Source organism: Jaculus jaculus, chromosome 17 (assembly GCF_020740685.1).
Source record: "Jaculus jaculus isolate mJacJac1 chromosome 17, mJacJac1.mat.Y.cur, whole genome shotgun sequence".
NCBI lineage: Eukaryota > Metazoa > Chordata > Mammalia > Rodentia > Dipodidae > Jaculus > Jaculus jaculus.
In genome coordinates, this window is record NC_059118.1 from 32,721,735 (window position 1) to 32,737,204 (window position 15,470).

A 15,470-nucleotide genomic window follows, 5' to 3' on the forward strand; every position below is an offset into this window, starting at 1 on the left:
AGAAAGAGGGAGAGAGAGAGAAAGCAAAGAAAAAGAGAGAGAGAAAAGAGAAAGAGAGAGAGAGAGAATGGAAGAATATGGGCATGCCAGGGCCTTTAGCCACTACAAACGATCTCCAGATGCATGCGCCTCCTTGTGCATCTGGTTTATATGGGTACTGGGGAATCGAACCTGGGTCCGTAGGCTTTGTAGGCAGGCGCCTTAACTACAAAGCCATCTCTCCAGCCTGAACCTTGATATTTTTATTTTTATTTTCTATTTATTTTCTCAATTTTTATTAATGTTTTCCATGATTATAAAAAAATATCTCATGGTAATACCCTCCCTCCCTCCCTTTCCCCTTTGAAATTCCATTCTACATCATATCCTCTCCCCATATGGTTATCAAACCTTGATATTTTTAAAGAAAGAACCAAACCTTTAAAGATTGACTTTTATGGTTAAATTATAGGATGTTATTAGTTTCCTGTTCCAATTCTGGCCATTTGGACTGGTATAATAATGAAAAATCAATGCAAATCAGAATTTTCAAAGGCTATAGAGTACAGGAAGTAACCAAGCTAATGTGGTATCACTCATTCAGGCACTGAACATATTAAAAGAGTTAAAACATTGGATATAGGAGACAAAACACAAAACCAACCACTCTTCCACTATTCTCCCAGGGCTCTGGGGAGGGGTTCATATAATAGTGAGTAGAAAGAGATCAATGTCACACAAAGGTTCAAATAAGAACATCTGTCCATGAGAGGAAGTGATAAAGAGGATGAGGCAGCCATTGGCCAAGCAGGTGGAAGGAAGGCCATTGTTACAGTCAGGCTGGTGGGAAAAGTGGCTAAGACTGGCTAAGATAAGTGGAGTCAGGCAAGCTGGATCCAGTCTCAATCCTGAGCACTTAGCTGAGGAATTTGAACTTTATTCATTAGTCATCCCCAGCACTGTTCATAACCTGAACTGTGTGTGCATTTGCCTGACGACTGGTGGGATGAATGAAGCCATTGATATATTTTGAGCATTCAAATATGAGCTCTAATTTTTGCTTTAAGGAAGACTCGTTTAAGTGGCGTAGAAGAGGAATGGGAGGGATGAGAAACCTAATGAATTCCAGTCAAAGCATGAGGTGACATTTACTGAGGTGACTGTAGGAGAATCTGGTCGCTGCGTCATACACGTGCTATCATTTCATCCTAATGCAACCTTCAAAGAATGGAGTCAGTATACATTGCCATTTCACTGTTAAAGAAACACACTGGGAACGCTTGAATAACTTGCCCTGTGACACCCATGGAAAAAGGGCGAATCAGATTCCACATTAGAATCTAAAAAGGAATGCCTTAAAAAAAAAAAAAAAACCTATATGTGAGAGCCTTTAACCGCTGAGCCAACTCTCCATCCTCTCAAAACCTGGTAACATGTTGACACTCTTCAAAGGGAGGTGATTTCAACAAGGGCAATGGCGGTGAATACAAAGGAGGGGAGAGAAAGAGATTCTAGCAGTTAGAGGGATGTGACAATTGGAGACAGCACAGAGAAAAGTCAATTTCCGGTCTGAATAACATAAGCTTTGAATTTATTGTTTAACAGGACAGTAAAATGTCCTAGTCAGAGGAGGTAACGTGCATTTTCTCTTGATGCGTAACTGTCTTACAGGTACATCACAACACAAGCAACACTGGAAGCCGTGTTTCCCAGTGCCAGACCCAGACCAAGCTCAGGCCTCGCTGGCTGGCTGTTCAGCTTCCTTGAAAGGCAGTTTCTACTCCTAGGATCAGTTCTGTTTTTGTTTATCTGCAGTTCACCCTTCCCAGGAAGGGTGCGGGAAGGCTCACCAAATCCTCAGCTCCGCCACCTGACTGCGCATGTCCCAGGACTTCTGCCCTTTGCTGTGTCTTCCTGTAGATTGGAGGGCTGGGAGTCTCTTCACCTTGTCTTTTGTGAAGTTTCTAGGCAATCACTATGCCTGACCCTCAAAAATTTTGTTTAGGTCTGGAGGGATGGCTTATCGGTTAAGACATTTGCCTGCAAAGCCAAAGGAACTCGGTTCAATTCCCCAGGACCCACGTTAGCCAGATGCACAAGGTGGCGCATACATCTGGAGTTTGTTTGCAGTGGCTGGAAGCCCTGGCTCGCGCATTCTCTCTCTCCCTCCCTCCTTACCCCTTTCTCTCCGTCAAATAAATAAACAAATAAAACTATTTTTTAAAAATTAAAACATATATTTGTTCATTGTGAGTGACTGATTCCTGTTGTCCTGGTAAAGAGTTACCCAGCCCTGTTCAGTCAGTTTCTTCCTTCTAGGGCAGTGCAGTTACCAACCTCAAGATCAGGAAATCATCTTCCTCATCACATACCGGGGTATTATTCACGCAGTTTACTCACTGTAAACAGTTGCCTTAAGATAAAGCTAACAGCTAGTTGAAGATTTACGAAAATTTCCTAGGGCCAACTTTCTAACAAGCCTGCCTATGGGGAGCAGCGCTTGATTTTTCCTGCTTCTGAAATACATAGTGGTGGGAAATGCTTCAGAAGTTCCCTTTGGGAGGGTCTCGCGCTGAGCCCATACCAGAAAAGGTCTTTTTCTTGAACCAAATTTGCAGAGCTGAAGAGTGAAAAGTCCGTGCACGTGGGGTTCGGCTCCTTGTCCGCAGCGTGTGGATACCGTGGGAGGAGTCTCTAATACACCTCTTGACTCCTTTTGCACAAGGCGGCGTTGATGTTTGTAACAGGATCAAATTCTATTTTCTGGCAGCCCTAGAGTGTCTCTGACTGGGAAGAAGGGCCTCTATCTTCCTCGAGTCTTGGGGCACGTGGAGTCCCATTCGCAGAGGGTCGGAGGGTCACGGAGTGCCCGGGCTTCCCCAGTGGGGGGTTCCAAGGCCGCTCCGACCCCTCCCCTCTACCTGCCGCCGGCCAGCGCCGCAAAGCAGCAGAGCAGGTCCCGCGGCGGGACGTCGGGGTCCCAGGGAGGGAGGCGGGCAGGCGGGCGCGCCGAGGCCGGGCGGGGCGGGGCGGGGCCGGCCGCGGGCCGGGGCGGGGCCTGGCGCGGAGCTCGCTCGGGCCTAGGCCGCTCGGGGCTCCGCCTCGCCGGGCTACGCAGGCGGTGGGGCTGCGGCACGGGCCGGGCGGCACCATGGCGGCGGCGGCGGCGGCGCTAGGTGCGGCGGCTTCTTCCGAGGCGCCGGCGGCGACCGGGACGACCGAACCCGAAGCGGGGGACGAGGACCACCGCGAGGTCCGAGTGCTGCAGAGCCTGCGGGGCAAGATCTGTAAGCGGGGCCGGGGGCTGAGGAGGGGCCCCGCGGCGGGGCGGTGCGGGGTGGCGGCTGAGGGTGGGCGGCGGGCGGGCGGGCGGGGAGGGGGCCTGGCCGGCGCCGGCGCCGCGAGGCTCGGCGGAGGGGGTGTGTTGGGGGAGGCGCCGCCTCGACGGGGCGGCGTGGGCTGGGGCTCCCCTCGGGGGCCGGCGGCGGCGGCGGCGGCGGCGGGGGGGACCCGACGGCGCCGGGACGCGCGGCCGTGAGGGGATTGGCGGCCGCGCGCGGCCTGGACGCGGGAGCCGGGGCGCGGGCCGGGGGCGTGAGGAGCTTCCGGCCTCCGTCCTGAGCAGGCCTCCCGGCGGCGGCGGGCTGCGGGGAGCGGCCCGGGGTGGGAGCCGGCTAGTAATTAGGCGGAGGCGCGGCCTGAGGAGGAGGACGGGGAGCGCGGAGAGGTGGGGCGGCCCGCCGGGGGCGGGGTGCCGGCGTCCTGGGCTCTGGGGCCGCTGACGGGCTGCCCCGGGGGCGCCGGGAGCCGAGTCCGCAGGCCGCCCCGCGAGCGCGCCCCGGAGCCTGGGCCCCGACACCTGTGCCGCCCCGCCTCGCTGCGGCGGGGACCGCGGTCGGGAGCCGGCCGCGCTGACACCGACCTCGGCAGGATGTAGTGGCTTCCTGTGTGCAGCTCTCCCAGCGCCGTCATCCGATCCGCACTTAACCCACTTAATTCCTTCCCTCCTCGTGCATCTAATTGTTACTTTGGCGAGCGTGCCACACACGCTGATGAAGTACCGAGTCTGGGCTCGGAGGCCGGAAGCCTTAGACAGGCCAATTTGATTTCAGTCATTTTGGGTTTTTATTTCGTTATTTAAAAAGAGTGAGCCTAAGGTGTGAGATTGACTTCTCTCCCCCCCCCCTTGAGTTTATGTAGATGAAACGCCCCGCCCCCTTTTGCTACTTGAAAGAGCAGTAAAACTTATTTTTACTTTCGTTGCAAACTATCAATGGTTTTTTTTTGTTTGTTTTTGATGCAGCAGCCTCAAATTAGAAACATGCTTCGTTATTTCATATAAATCACCCTTGGTTATGAGGGATACTTTGCATAAAGAAAATTGGTTATAATTAGAATGAATAAAAGTGCTCATTCCTGGGCGGAATGTTTTTCTTCTTGCTTAATTATGTTATTTACTATGGGTTCTCCCACTTTATTTTTTCAGGTAGTTCCTCTTTCGAAAACTTGGAATTTTATTAAACCCCATAAAACACACATTAAATGTCATTTTTTAATTTCCTGACATACTCCTGATGTTCTTAAGAAATTGTAAGACTTAGAAAACAACACAAGAGAAATAGATCTTTTCTATATCCAAGTTCCTAATATCAAAGTTATTTTCTAGGGCATAAACCTTTTCCACAGTTTACATAAAACCTTACATTTAATATTTGCATGTATGTAACTAACAGTTTGGGGGAAACTAAAAGAACTAACCAGAGTGACCCCTCCCTGCCATTGGCATATGTTTTTCCACACTTTTACCACTTTACATATGTGTGTGACTTGATGCTGTTGGAGCCTCACTGATAGGTACCTGCAAGAGCAGTTTTGTAAGGGGCAGCCCCGTAAGTGGAATGAGAATTTCTGCTTTAACCACTGTCACAGTATTATTACATCTTCTCATCCTAGGCAGTTTCTTGCACTCTGATTTTCTCTGCTTATAGTTCAGGTCATGGAAGACTTTCATAAGAAAATATGTATTGGTATGTTCGCATATAGAATGTCCCCTTCCATTTCTTTGCCCTCCTTTAGTGTAAGTCAAAGTTGGTTGAGCTCCAGAACCTTGTAGAGATTCTATTCTGTTTTCTTGGTGTGGACACGTGGGTTTTGTAGAGTAGAGGCTGAAGGGTGGCAGTCATTAGCACGTGCCAAAGTTGTAAACTGGGATGATGGTGGTCTGACAAGTGAAGGTACTGAGAAGCTTGAGGAAGCTTTGGTACTCAAGTCACCTTTCCTTTTCGCTACATAGGGAAACCTTGCAAGAGAACCGTGCAGTGCTTCTTGTCTGGGGATGAGCTGTCAGGTTCAAAACTGCTGACTGGGAGCCTCTTGACTTATAGAGGGTCAGACAGCTGAAAGTCAGCCTGAGAGGAAACATCCTTATTCCTGGACTTGGGTAGGATGCTTCAACTCCGAATCATCCCAGTGGAAAGTGAAGATGGATTGATGTATTTATCTTGGACGTTTTAGAAATGGATAATAGTCCGCACTGTTTAGTAGTTTCCTTCTAGTGTGTTGATTGCCCAAATACCTCACAGGGTATATAGTATCAGATTGCTGGATCAAGAAACCATTTCATGACTGCTTTCACTCAACTGATTTGTCACAGTCCATTGTTGTAGACAGTATTTTGTGTTGTAGACTGATGCCCAGTTTCCTTTTATTTTTATTTTTAAAAAATATTTTATTTATTTGCAGGGCTGGAGAGATGGCTTAGCAGTTAAGCTGCTTGCCTGCAAAGCCAAAGGACCTAGGTTTGATTCCCCAGATTCACAAGGTGGCACATGCTCTGGAGTTCGTTTGCAGCGGCTCTGGGCCCTGGCACACCCAGTCTGTCTCTCTTTCACTGTCAAATAAATACTTTAAATATTTTTCAAAGTTTACTTATTTGCAAAAAGAGAGAGAGAATATATGAGATTGAATGGGTATGCCAGGGCCTCCAGCCAGTGCAAACAAACTCTGGACGGATGCATGCTTCACTTTGTGCATCTGTCTTCAAGTGGGTACTGAGGCACTGAACTCAGGTCATTAGGGTTTGCAGGCAAGTGCCTTAATTGTTGAACCATCTCTCCAGCCCTAGTTTTATTTTTTCGATGCACAATTTCCTGAGGTCATTTTAGGGACTTAGGAAACACAGTTTTCAGTGGTCTGCTTGCTTGAATGTATTCAAGCGGCAAACTTGGTTGCTGGATATTCTAGGATTATCATATGTACCCTTGGAAGACGAAGTTTGAGATGTACTCCAGACTTGATCATTTGGTCTGAACTCCCTCCCCCCTAAACACACATTCAAGGGAAAAAAGAAATAAGGACTTTGTCCTTTATATATGTTCAGGATTTGTGCTGTTGCATTGTGGACTCCCATTTTTCTTTTTGTATTTTTTTATGAGCAAGAGATAAAGAGAATTGGCATGCCAAGGCCTCCAGCCACTGCATTTGAACTCCAGATATGTGCCCCATCTTCTGCGCATGTGCAGCCTTGCGTGTGAATTTTTAACTGTGTTTTACAATGAGGTTTGTGAGACTGATGTGATCCCAAGTAGTCACTTGGTATATCTGATACCTTCAGATCAAAAATGACTTAAGGATTTTTTTTGGGGGGGTGATTTTCAAGGTAGGGTCTCACTCTAGCCCAGGCTGACCTGGAATTCACTATGTAGTCTCAGAGTGGCCTTAAACTCATGATGATCCTCCTACCTCTGCCTCCTGAGTGCTGGGATTAAAGGTGTACACCACTTAAGGATTTTTTTTTTTTTTTTAATTTGCAAACAGAGATAGGAGACAGAGAGACTGGGTGTGCCGGGGCCTCCAGCTCTTGCAAACAAACTCCAGATGTGTGTGCCACATTGTGTATCTAGCTTTATGGGGGTTCTAGGGAATCGAACCTGGGTTGTTAGGCTTTGCAGGCAAGTGCCTTAACCACTGAGCCATCTGTCTAAGCCTGTAAGGCTGTTTTGTGTATTTTTATTTATTTGAGAGCAACAGAGAGAGAAAGAGGCAGAAAGAGAGAGAAAGAATTGGTACACCAGGGCCTCCAGCCATTGCAGACGAACTCCAGATGCATGCATCACCTTTTGCATTTAACTTACGTGGGTCTTGTGGAATCGAGCCTCGAACCGGGGTTCTTAGGCTTCACAGGCAAGTGGTTAACTGTTAAGCCATGTCTCCAGCCCCCTGTAAGGTTATTTTTAAATAGAGAAGAGATATGGGGTAAGTCTAATTGCCTGAGCTTAAAGGCCTGGTGAAATTAATCAGCTGGGGTTGAATCTTCACTTAATTTGCAGCTATGTTCCTTCATATTTTCATGTATGAAGTGAGGATAGTTAAAATACCCACAGCACAGGATTGCTGTGAGGATTAAATACACTCCTCTCTAAGAGGGGTCTGCTGTGGACCATCTCTTAGGGAAGAGTAGAAAATAGAAACTTCAGCCAAGCGTGGTGGTGCACGCCCTTGGAGGCCACCCTGAGAACACAGAGTGAATTCCAGGTCAGCCTGGACTAGAGTGAGACCCTACCCCGAAAAACAAAAACAAAAACAAAAACAAAAAAAAAAAAAGAAAATAGAAACTGCTCTGATGTTCTTGTCTATTGTGCACTGGCATTTCTGGGTATCCAAACATGTTTTATATGGTGTTAATTAGTATTCATGGGACTTTACATCTTGAGCTTATCTTCGTTATGTTAGGATGGGAATAGTGTTTCATTACCAGCCATTTTGTACATGTTGCTTGCTCTGGCTAGGATTGCCTTTCTCCTCATCCCCACCTCATATTTATCCTGGAGACTCCTATTTTTTTAATCCTTCAAAAGCATGCTCCATGTGATCTGTTCTGGGTCGTCTTTCAGGCAAGCTTACCTTCATTTCTGGCCGGAGGATATTAAGATCTTCCTGCTGCTGAGCGATCATAATTCTTGTCAATTTCCCTATTGTAGCACATCCCATAGCAATCATTTGTATATTTTCTCTATTATATGGTGAGCTTTTTCAAGGTAGAATTTATTCTATTTTATTTGTGTTTTTTAAAAAGAGACCTGTTAAGAAAAAAAAAAAAACTAACCTCACAGTGTTATCCTGAGGATAGTTTGAAATACTAAATATGAAACTATTTTGTAACTTATATATAAACTAGCAGGTGTTAGTATTATTAAAAGAAAACTATATGACTCAGGAAATGCATTTTGTTTTCAAAATTGGTGTGCCCACTAAGCTTAGGTTTAAACTGATGCCTTAGCTACTGCATTAGGAAAAGAATTAAATTTTTTAAACACTCTTATGGCTTGTTATGAGAGCATGTGAATATTCTTACCTAACTGTTGATGAATTTCACTATCAATTGGTCTGGGAACTTGGAAAAAGAGAATCTTCTAGTCATACCTTACGCAGCAGGTGTTTTTATTTGGCAGGCTTAGAAATGTTTTTGGTAACAAGGTATAAATCAAGGCAAGAATTAAGAGTAAGAAATTTAAAAAGAAGGGCTGGAGAGATGGCTTAGCGGTTCAGGCATTTGCCTGCAAAGCCAGACGATCCTGGTTTGACTCTTCAGGACCCACGTAAGCCAGATGCACAAGGGGGTGCGTGCACCTGGAGTTGGTTTACAGTGGCTGGAGGCCCTGGTGTGCCCATTCTCTTCTCTCTCTCTGTCTCTCTCTCTGCTTCTTTCTCCCTCTCAAATAAATAAAAATATTTTTTTAAAAAACCCTCAAATTTAAACGAATTACTCATTCTAATTCATTGTTACGAGATTTTTGAAGTGAGATAATGTTGTTTAATGAGGGGGAGAGTTAAAAGGGGTTATTCATGCTATTCATTATTGTCATAAATTTGAAATGAACAGACGAGTTATATAGGATAGAAGAAGAATCCATCTTTGAGATGGATAGAAACTGGAGAGAAAAGCGTTCTTTGTAAAAGTTCACAGAGCAGTCTGCTAATCATTTGCTTTGTGGAAGACAAGAGGAAAACCTCAATGAGTTCATAGAGGGTTTAAAAAAAAAACAAACTAAGAACTCATTGAATTTACTGTTGAATCAACTGTTAAGTGACTGTGGAACTAATGTTACTAGAATAAAGCCATCGCCTTTATCCTGTAATGGTACATGCTAATCCTCTTTCTTTGTTAATGTGCTTTATGAGCTTATTCGTTATTATTAGGCCATGTGTCTTGTCTACTAATAAATTTCTGTGTTCTTTTAAGACCTGATACGTTTTGTTGTAGAGTCCTGGATTCATGTTAAATTAAGAAACGTATGGGGCTAGAGAGATGGCTTAGCGGTTAAGTACTTGCCTGTGAAACCTAAGGACCCCTGTTCGAGGCTTGACTCCCCAGGACCCATGTTAGCCAGATGTACAAGGAGGCGTACACGTCTGGAGTTCATTTGCAATGGCTGGAGGCCCTAGAGTGCCCATTCTCTCTCTCTCCCTCCCTCCCTCCCTCCCTCCCTCTCTCTCTCTCTCTCTCTCTCTCTCTCTCTCTCTCTCTCTCTCTCTTTCTGCCTCTTTTTCTCTCTGTCGCTCTCAAATTAATAAGTAATTAAAAAATAAAAAAAGAAACGTATGTATATTAAGGAATGTTTATGGCATATATTTAGCTTTGTGTGTCATTTTAGTCATTAAAAATCTTTAGCAAGGGCTTGGGAAATAGCTCAATAAGTAAGGTGCTTGATATGCACGCATGAAATCCTGAGTTTGGATCTCAGACCCCCACAAAAATGTAAGACACTGGTGTCATGGGCCTGTAATCCCAGCCCTGAGCAGGGGAGACAGAGAATCCCTCTGACTTGCTAGCTAGTTTGTCTAGCCAACTTGGTGAGCTCCGGGTATAGTGAGAGAACCTGTCTCAAGACAGTAAGGTGGAGAGCAGTAGGAGGCATAATATCAACCTCTGGTCTCCACACGTGCCGACAGATGTGAATGCGCACCCACACACGTGCAGAACTACCTCCACCTGAAGTGGCATACAAGATTGTGTCAGTACATGCACAAACACCAGCGAACTGTAATTGACAAATTTGTGTGTGTATGGTTCTTAACAGCTTTGTTAATGACAGAATGATGGCAAATTCCTTAACCCTGAGGGACCCTGTACTTGTAAAATGACAGGTTTGGGTGTGGTCTTTAAACATCCCTTCTAGCTCTTTCCTAATTGATTTGTAAAGCAAACCATAAGTTTAAAGACAATATTAGATGCTTTTGTTGTAATACTTGAATGTATTTTGTATACCTATTTTGCATGTTTGAGTATTTTAGAAATTTAAGATTTATTCGAATTGTTTAAATCATAAACACATTTTTCTATGGCTGTTAGGCAATTTAATTCAGCAGTGCATAATACATAGTTGAGTGTTAGGGCACCGGCAGCCAGTTGTAAAGTAGGTCTAAGCGGTCAATGAGATAAAAAATTCTTACTATATTACCATAAAGTCTATACTAAGCAATCTTTTGAAATATTTTTATTTGAGGGAGAGAATAAAGAGAAAATATGAGTGAGTATGAGCACACTAGGGCCTCCTGCCACTGCAGACGAAATCCAGATACATGTGCCACTTTGTACATCTGGCTCTACATGGCTACTGGGGAATCGAACCTGGGCCTTCAGGCTTTGAAAAAAAATGTCTTTAAATGTCTGAACCATCTCTTCAGCCCTAAGGAGTCACCTTTATTTTCTGTATTCATAGAACATTTTGAAAATTTAGAACCACAAGATAGAAAACATAGTTTCTACCCCCTTGTTTTACATATACTGACTCTAGTACTTTCTAAAATATTATGTGGGATTAATTTTTTACAATCAATGTTGAAAATACACATTTAATACATGAAAAGCACGCTACCTCTGTACTGGAACCCACTAAGTGTTAGGTTTTCATTGTGCTTTGTACACATGCTCATCTGCTTTTAAGAGCTTTGTGAAGTTAGGGTTAAAGAGTCAGCCAAGGTTGTGAGCTAAGTGGAGATTTAGCCTGATACTTACTTGTTTGTCATACTCACTGTTTGCAGTCCTGACTGCCCATCAGTATTACCTGTGTACTTAAAAAATTCTGGGTGCCAGGGAGATGGGTTGGAAGGTAAGAACGCTTGCTGTGCATGTACAGGGACTTGAGTTTAATTCCCAGTACCCATACAAAAACTGGGCATGGTTGCACATACTTTTATAACCCCAGTGCCAAGTGGGGCAAATACAGGAGAATTGCTAGGGCTTCCTGGTCAGCCATTCTAACCGAAAAATTAAGCTCCAGGTTTAGAGCGAGACTCTGTTGCAGGGAAATTAGGTAGAAGGGCAGGAGAGGGCCTTGTTCACATTCTACACCTGCACCTCAGCTGTATAAATGAGAGAGAGAGAGAGACAGGGAGAAAGAGTAATGGCATGCCAGGGCTACTTCCACCACAAACTCCAGACGCATGGTTTGTGTGAATCTGGGCAGTTAGGCTTTGTAAGCAAGTACCTTTAAACTACTGAACCATTTCTCTAGCTCCTCCTGTATGTAATTTCCCCCCTTTTTTTCCCTACCAGTTGTAAACTTTTTTTTTGTTGTTGTTTAAATATTTATTTGCAAGCAGAGAGAAAGGAGAGACAGACAGAATTTGCACACCAGGGCCTCCAAATGCAGTAAACTCCAGGTGCATGCACCACTTTGTGCATCTGGCTTTATGTGAGCACTGGGGAATGGAACTCAGGTTGTTTGACTTTGCAGGAAACACCTTAACCAACGAGTCATCTCTCCAGCCTTATAATTTTTTTAATATAAGCACATGTGCCTTATCTGTAGGATAAATTTCTAGATATTAAATGATGCATCAAAGAGTGTGTACTTTTTTTGTGAATAGTGCCAAATTGCATTTCATAGAAACAGTGCCTATTTTTGCTCCCACAAGTAATGTGTGGTTAAAAAAAATACCTTTATTAATTTGAGAGAGGGAGGGAAGGAGATAGAGAGGAACTGCCAGGGTCTCCTGCTGCTGCAAATGAGCTTCAGACACGTGTGCCATATGGCTATTGGGGAATTGAGCCTGGGTCATCAGGCTTTGCAAGCAGGTGCCTTTAACTGCTAAGCCATCTCTATAGCCCATATTCATTTTTTAAAAAATTAATTTCACATGCGTTTGTGTGTGTGTGTAGGTGTCCCAGGCCCTCTTAGCACTGCAGATGAATGCCAGATACTTGTATCACTTTAAATATTTCATTTAACATTTACTTGAAAGGAAAGAAAGGGAGAATGAGAACAGGAATAGGTGCACCAGGGCCTCTCGCTCCGCTCCTGCAGACAAACTCCAGATGCATGTACCACTTGGTGCATCTGGCTTTATGTGAGTACTGTGGAATTGAAACCAGACCATCAGGCTTTCAAAAGCAAGTCTCCAGCCCTTACATCACTTTTTGTATCTTGTTACCTGGGTGGATTGGGAATTGACCCCTGGCTGGCAGGCTTTGCAAGCAAGCACCTTTAACTGCTGATTATATTATTAAAAATAATTTTGGGAGCCTGAAGAGATGGCTTAGCAGTTAAGGCGCTTGCCTGCAAAGCCAAAGGACCTAGGTTCGATTTTCCAGGACCTTTGTAAGCCACATGCACAAGATAGCACATGCATCTGGAGTTTGTTTGCAGTGACTGGAGGCCCTGGCACACCCAGTATCACCCGCCCCCCCCATTTCTCATTCTCTGTGTCTCTCAAATGAAAAAAGTAATTTGGAGGCTGGAGAGATGGCTTAGTGGTTAAGGCATTTGCTGGCAAAGCCAAAGTACCAAGATTTGATTTCCTTTTACCCCTGTAAAGCCATGTACACAGGGTGACACATGCATCTTGAGTTCATTTGTAGTGGCTAGAGACCATGGCACTCTCATTCTCTCTCTCTTTCCCTTTAATTGAAAATAAATATTTTTTTTTGTTTTGTTTTTCAAGGTAGGGTCTTGCTCTAGCCAAGGCTGAAGTGGAATTCACTATGTAGTCTCAGGGTGTCCTCACACTCACAGCAATCCTCTTACCGCTGCTTCCCAAGTGCTGGGATTAAAGGTGTGTGCTATCACGCCCAGCTAAATAAAATTTTTAAATATTTTAAAAATTATACAAATGAACTTGATACAATCTAAGTCATAAGCTGTCTCTCTTTATCTACTTAAAAATTTTTTCTTATATGAGAGAGAGAGAGAATATTGGTGTGCCAGGGCCTCTAGCCACTGCAGTTGAACTCCGTACATGTGCACCAATGCGTGACCTTTGTGGCTTGTGTGAGTTCTGGGGAGTTGAACCTGGGTCCTTAGGCTTCGCAGGCAAGCGCCTTAACTGCTAAACCATCTCTCCAGCCCCTCTTTATCTATTTTGAAAATTGTCTGCCAAGTGAAGGGTAATGAAAAATGCATATAGAAATTTTGGGTGCATATTGAAATAAAATGATACTAACTTTTCTGTTAAGTATTTTAATGATTTTATTTTGAACTTAAAGTGAAAGAGAAAATTGTAAGAACAATACAGTGGATTTCTATATACTTTGCATGTTTAGTCAATGGTTTATGTTAAAGTTGACTTTTCAGAAAATAAGACTTTATTTTGGTCCTTCAAATTTTGAGGGTTTACAGAACCTCCTAGTTTCAAATCGTGGACAGTTTCATGTATTTAAAATTTCTTCAGTAGATAGGAAGTGAACTAACATTTATTGAGTACTTACTGGTTTCCAGGTACTATGTTAGGTTAGTTCACAAATTATTTAATCCATTTTATAAAGAGGACTGGGGTGGAGAGATAGTTTAGCAGTTAAGACGCTTGCCTGCGAAGACTATGGACCCAGGTTTGATTTCCCAGTATCTACGTAAGTTCGATGCACAAGGTGGCACATATGTCTGTAGTTCATTTGCAATGGCTGGGGGCCCTGGCACACTCATATTTTTTTCCTCTCTCAAATAAGTAAAATATTTTTCAAAAAGGATTGTTTTTTGTTTATTATTTTTATTTTAAAACTTTTTATTGACAACTTCCATATATGTATACGGTATATTCTTGTAATGTGTTAGACTGGTTGTGGTGGCTCACATCTTTAATCCCAGTACTTGAGAGGCTGAGTGGTAGGATTGCAGTGAGGTCTAAGGCAGACTCAAAGAACAACAACAAAAAGCAGAGAAGTTATTTCTTCAAGAGTGTAAGGGGGCAACTAAGTTTTCAGACGATCTCTTGGTTACCATGCTTAGGTCCTTCCATCACTAAGCTACCTGTCCAATAGTATGTAAGTTGGAATGAATTGATGAGTACATTTCTCTTGTCATGGAGATGGTAATTACCCCTAAATTAAGAATGGTTAAATATAATGGATAGTCAATAAAGTTAGAAAGTTTAAATGCAATAAAGACTAGTTTGGGTTTTCACAAAAATACTCTTTAGATTCCCTAAGTCTGCTTTTATTTATGTATCTCTGCTTTTTTTTTTTTTTTTTTTTTTTTTGTAGGACTGTGGTTTCACTCTAGCCTAAACTACTTGGAACTCTCTCTGTAGACCAGGCTGGCCTTGAACTTATGGTGATCCTCTGACCTCAGCCCCCTGGGTGCTGGAATAAAGGCGTGTACCCCACACTAAGCCCTCATTAAAATTTTGAGGTGAAGGGCTAGAGAGATGGCTTGCCTGCAAAGCCTAAGGACCTGAGTTTGATTTCCCTAATACCCACATAAAACCAGATGTACAAGGTGGCACATGTATCTTGAGTTTGTTTGCAGTGGTTAGAGGCCCTGATGCACCCATTCTCTCTCTATTTGCCTCTTTATCTCCCTCAAATAAATAAAATACCTAAAAAAGTTGTTTTGAGGTAAAGTCTCACTATGGAGTCAAGCCTCCAGAATGCCGTGATTACATGGGTGTGCCACCATGTCTGATGAGTCTTCTGCTGGTGAGTGTGGTTTCTTGCTTTTGAGTGGTTCTTCTAATAAGTGCATACCTTGAATACACACATGGGTGCATCTCTTTTTTTTCCCCTAGGCACCACTCTTTCTGCCTGCCTCCCTCTCTCTTTCTCTCTTTCTCTTTCTGCAAAAAAGCAGCTAATTAGAATGTTGTTACTAGAAAGAACAATCATCTTTCTTGTATAGCCTGTTCATTAGCTCTGGGCACCACCAAGCATCTGGCCTTCATCCTTTCTTTTGCTTGCCATTTTAGGCTCCCAGTTGCATTAGGACTGTTGCTAAGTAGTTTCATGTATCTGTAGGAATCATTGGCTAGCCCAGCAGGTAGCCCCCACAGCATGTGCTTTGGAGTGTCTCAGTTTGTGAAGGGACCTGAAGGGACTTTAGAGACCAGCACACATTCAAAACCGACACCTGCAGTGGGAAAGACAAACAAACCACAGGAAGATGCTTCCTGCACTTAGCAACATCCCTCTATAAGCCCTGAGCACTTCCTGGCAGTACCTTGTGAAACTTGCCTTTTCATGTGTCGGAGTTTCCTAACTTCTTGTTCCAGACTAAGTT

At 43.9% G+C, this 15,470-nt stretch overlaps 1 protein-coding gene across 1 annotated transcript in view; it reads left to right on the plus strand.

Annotated features, from left to right (window-relative positions):
- Positions 1 to 3,146: 3,146 nt before the first annotated feature.
- Positions 3,147 to 15,470, plus strand: part of Rasa2 (RAS p21 protein activator 2) — a 158,197-nt gene continuing 145,873 nt past the window's right edge. The window contains exon 1 of the mRNA XM_045136517.1: positions 3,147 to 3,266. The gene's annotated coding sequence lies outside the window, so the exon portion shown is untranslated. The remainder of the gene's footprint in view (positions 3,267 to 15,470) is intronic.